At 47.1% G+C, this 5,062-nt stretch overlaps 1 pseudogene; it reads left to right on the top strand.

Annotated features, from left to right (window-relative positions):
- Positions 1-726, top strand: part of LOC110596705 — a 1,526-nt pseudogene extending 800 nt beyond the window's left edge.
- Positions 727-5,062: the final 4,336 nt, after the last annotated feature.

The following is a 5,062-nucleotide window of genomic DNA, read 5'->3' as shown; positions in this document are numbered from 1 at the left end:
CTCACAGAGCCACTCCCATTTGATAGGATTCCAAGAATGGGTGCGTGTGAAGCCAGATGAAACTATCAAGAGAAAACTCTAGCATTATGGAAATAAGTTCAGTGTCAAAGGTTGTGAATTACTTTTCGGTTTCAAACTAAGGGAAAAGACTTTGAAAGATTTATATTGACTCAGCTGTAGTGTAAGAGAGCATAGTCTGAAATTTGTTGCTTTTCTGCCCGCTCTCCCCTCCCCACCGAGCACCGTTTGGCTGCGCTGTGGTTACTCAGAGCTCTGGGCTCCTACTCAGTTAGTGCCGCCACCGTCTCCCTTCCACCACCATCACGATTATCTACTGGCACCTCATCAGCCATGATAAGATGTTCTCCGACATTTACAAGAGCCGGGAAATCACAGATGGGCTGTGCCTGGAGATATAGGAGAAGGTGGTCAGTAGGACAGAGTGTAGCATCGATGACTGGCTCATTGGTGGAAATGCCTCCGCTGAAGTTCCCCAGGGCAAAGGTACTGAAAGTACAGTGATCATTGGTGTTGATATTGTCATGAACCGTCACCTTCAGGAAATCAGCTTCACAAAAGAAGCCTACAAGAAGTACATCAAAGTACTACATGAAATCAATCAAAGGCAAACTTGAAGAACAGAGACTGGAACGAGTCAGACCTTTTATGACAGGTGCTGCAGAACAAATCAAGCATATCCTTGCTCTGTCACACTTTGTCACCCAGGTTGGAGTGCAGTGGCATGTTCATGGCCACTGCAGCCTCGACCCACTGGGCTCAGGCGATCCTTCTGCTTCAGCATTCCAAGTAGCTGGAACTACAGGCGTGCACCACCATGCCCAGCTAATTTTTTGATTTATTGTAGAGACAAGGTCTCTTCTAGGCTGGTCTTGAACCTGTGGACTTAGGCAGTCCTCTCGTTTCAGCCTCCCAAAGTACTGGAATTAAAGGCATGAGATACTGCGCCCAGTCAAAGATGAACAACTTAATCATATATTTGTTAAGTGTCTGACTTTTGAGCTAAATATTAGTCTTTTAAAATAAGTTTTTCTTCATTAAATAAGCTAATGACCATAAATGAATAATCATATATTTCACAGTAGAAACATATTTCACAGTAGAGGTATAAAAAAGGTCAAAGTATTTTTTAAGAATTGGTACTTTTTTTTTTTTTTTTCAGTTGGAGTCTCACTTTGTCACCCAGACTGGAGTGCAGTGGCATGCTCCCAGCCATCGCATCCTTGACCTACTCGGCTCCGGCGATCCTTTCGCCTCAGCCTTCCAAGTAGCCGGAACTATAGGCGTGCACTGCCATGACCGACTAGTTTTTGCTTTATTGTAGAGAAGAGGTCTCGCCAAGTTGCCCAGATGGGTCTTGAACCCGCGGGCTCAGGCAGTCCACTCGCCTCAGCCTCTCAAAGTGCTGGGATGACAGGCTGAGCCACTGAGCCTGGCCAAAATTGGTACTTTTAACTCGTACATAAGAAGTCAATTCTTGTACTACATTTAATGTACCTTGTAAACTGGGTTCCAGAACAGTGCTTCCTGGTTGCTGTACCCATTTGGAACTCCATGTGCTTGATGGCAAGTTATTAGTTAGGGTCGACCAAGTTTCAAAGAATGATTGGTATAATGTTAGAGTTGCTAGGTGTTTGACCAGAATCTTTATAAAGAAAAAAAAAAAGGATTGAGATTTAATTAACCTACACTGGGGATTTTGAATAAGGACAAGGTTGTATAATACTGATACTAACTTCCAGGGAAGATCAGGCTGGAGTGTCTTCTGCCCTCTCCAGCCTCCGTGGGTTTGTTGACAGAATCCACACACACACACACACACACAAAAACTGGTTGGAAATGGACAAAGGTAGTGGCTTTATGAATGGCCAGACAGCACCCAGTTACCCTCAAATTTAGGACCTTCAGTAAACTGTTGAGGTCATGGCTTTGCAAAAACACTGAAATGGCTGAGCCTACAAAGTGAACATCATGGCTTGCCAACCACGAAAGGCTACAAGCCCAAGGTGAGCCTACAGCACTGAGGGGCGGGGCCTATTTCAAGTACATTGTCATTACCCGCCAATAACATCCAGTCTGTTAGATGAGCTACTCTTCTCTTTGGGGGAAAGAACTGAATTCCAGGTGAAGAAAGAAGACTCTGGAAAGTGGGCAGAAAAGTCTCTCTTATGGACTGAGGCTGGGGAGAGGAAGGAAAGGACTTTGGAAACTCTGGGCTGAGACAAGTTCACCGAGTTATTTTTGCCTTAGGGGTTAGAGGACAAGCTCAAACTTTAGTGTGCATGCAGCACACCTGGGGATTTTTTTAAAAGCATGAGATTCTCATTTATTGGTTCTACGGTTGGAGATCCTGCATTTCTGACAAACTCGCAGGTGATTCTGCAGCTCCAGATCTGGGGTTTCATACTTTGAGCAGCCAGGTTCCGGTTCTGCCTTCTGAGCGGACAGGACTGGATTGGAGCATTCTTCACCCTGTATCGGGGCACTTTCCTGATGACAGAAACTCTTGGCCTGGCATCAGCATTTCTGATCTGAGCCAACTCCTGCATTTCTAGCTTCTCAGTGGGTCTGTGTCTTTCCAGGCTGAGGATGTTCCTTACCTGGCTTTTCTCCATCTGGGTTGTATTCCTGCTGTGAGCTCTCTTTCTTTTTTTTTTTTTTGAGTTGGAGTCTCACTCTGTTGCCCAGACTGGAGTGCAGTGGCTGCTCCGGTGATCCTTCCGCCTCAGCCTTCCGAGTAGCCGGAACTACAGGCATGCGCTACCACGCCTGGCTGATTTTTTGATTTATTGTAGAGATGAGGTCTCACTGCCCAGGCGGGTCTCGAACTCGCAGGCTCAGGCAATCCACTCACCTCAGCCTCCCAAAGGCGCGGGATTACAGGCTGAGCCACCGAGCCCGGCGAGCTCTCTTTCAACAATATATCTTCCTAGGGTTAATACTTGGAGGGGTTTTGATATAGTTACTTTTTTCCTTAGTATGTGGCAACCAAGCTTGCCTAGGACTTAAAGGTGAAGGCTGCATGGTACAGACACAGTGTGATCAAGGACTCAGAGATGCCTGCTTTCTGCCTCACTAAGTTCCTCTTTTCCCTCTCCCTCCCTCCAGCTTTATTAGGTACAATTGATAAATGAAAATTTCATTTATTTAAGGCATACATCTTGGTGTTTTGGTATATGTGTACATTGTAAAAGGCTTACCACAATCAAGCTAGTTAACATATCCATCACCTCACACAGTTAACATTTTTTTGGTTTTGTGGTGAGAACACTTAAGAGCCACTTCTCTCTCTATCTCTCTCTTTTTTTATTATAAAGATGTACAATTCAGGGTTAGGTATGCAAACACTGATTATGCAGGTACCCTTGTGAATGAGGTATGCCCCTCCCTCCCCAGCAGTTTCCCTCAACTGCCAATCCCACCCCCGCTCCCCTGACAGTTTCCCACTACTGCCAATCCCTTTCTTATATATAAAATCCTCTGTCTTAGCACACTGCAGGTATCCGATACAGTGCTGCTAACTATAGTCACCACGCATGCTAGATCCACAGAACTTACTCATAATAAAGTTTGTCCAACACGTCTCCTTTTTCTCCTCCCCTGACCTGTGGTCTTCTCAGGTGACTGTTGCCAAATAGTAAACTAAGTTCCGCTAGATTTTGACTGATCCCAAGCCCAGTCCCTCCCAAAGCAGAGTTCTGGGTCGGAGGGCCACCGTTTGGGGGGGTGGTCTTGGCTCTAGCTTTCCCTGAGCCACATCCTCATCCAGGGGTCTTGCCATGATCTGGTTGTTCCCTGCAAAGCAAAGACAGAAAGGAGACGAGGGGCCTGGTGCGTCAGAAGACTCCTCCAGCTCTTTGGTTTCCTGATCCCTAGACCTGAAAGGGAGAAAAGAAGAGGGCAGAGGAGCTGTGTGTGGCCCTTGGCCCAGTGACCACACCTAGTAACAGCCACTGCCCTGGATCCTGACCCGTCAGGATCATGTGCTCTGGGGAGAGAGAAAGACGTAGAAGAAGATGGTAGGCAGAGGGGTTAAGCCTCCCTTCCCTCCATACCCTGTAGGTTGTTTCCCCTTTGCATTTAGAAAGCATAGCTCTGTGCACATAGGCTGAGGCTTTCTTGGTTTTGATGGGCCTTTTGACTTGTAGTAGATGCTTCACAGATTCTCAAGGAGGCTGGGATCCCCGTGACTGAAAAGGTTATTCTCTGAAGCCTTCACTTGTGTGGCACAACCAGCATGGGATGTTCCTGTTGGCTCAGGAGGAAACAAGATCCTGATTTAGCAGAAGCAGATGTCACATAAAATGCTTAGCTTTAACCATGACAAAGTGAAACTGTGGATTAGTCATTTAAGGGTTTACTCTAGTGAACATTCAGACAGATGTGCTCATGTTGTAACGAAAACAAGCTCCTCCCGCTGTGATGGGACCACACCTGCGTGTGACTATCCTGTTCTTCCAGTTTCCAGCTGGGGTGCTGCTGAAACATCTTGGCTGTGTCTTGGCTCTGGGCTTGGAAGGCGCCCACCTTGCTGTGGGAGGCCAATCCCTGCTGGCCGCCCTAGGACACTGAGGGTCTGTGTGGACTGTGGAGTTGCCCTGTGTCCAGTGTCCTGAACTGGCCCAGTGAGCCCATGGCAGGCACGTGGAGGTCCTATTGAATAGTTGTCTGTATTCAGTTAGCCCTTTTGATGGAGGGTAAGGTTTATGTGTCTGATGTTCGATGCCTGATGGCATCGGCGAAGGCAGTTGGCTTTGCAGGGGGAAAATAACTACAAGAAATGTTGTATTTCTCAGCTAACCATTCTGGAAATCCACCTCAGGGAGGTTGCTGAAAGGATGTGAAACCCCATGTCCAGTACATAAAGGCAGCTCAGCCCCAGATCTTGCCACACGGGGGCCAGAGCTGCCCCTAGTTGAGAACCTCTCACTTAGGGCAAGGTCCTTGTGTTCTGCAGTGAGCCGTAAGAGGAGAGATCCCAAGAACCAACTGTTTTTAACGAGGCCAGGCTGAAAAGACTGTGCATCTGAGCTGGACCTTGGGA

Source organism: Carlito syrichta, unplaced genomic scaffold (assembly GCF_000164805.1).
Source record: "Carlito syrichta isolate Samal-C Ts95f unplaced genomic scaffold, Tarsius_syrichta-2.0.1 Scaffold312734, whole genome shotgun sequence".
In the NCBI taxonomy this organism is placed as follows: domain Eukaryota; kingdom Metazoa; phylum Chordata; class Mammalia; order Primates; family Tarsiidae; genus Carlito; species Carlito syrichta.
Note: the sequence above shows the minus strand (reverse complement) of the source record. Positions and strands in the feature narration are given on the sequence as shown.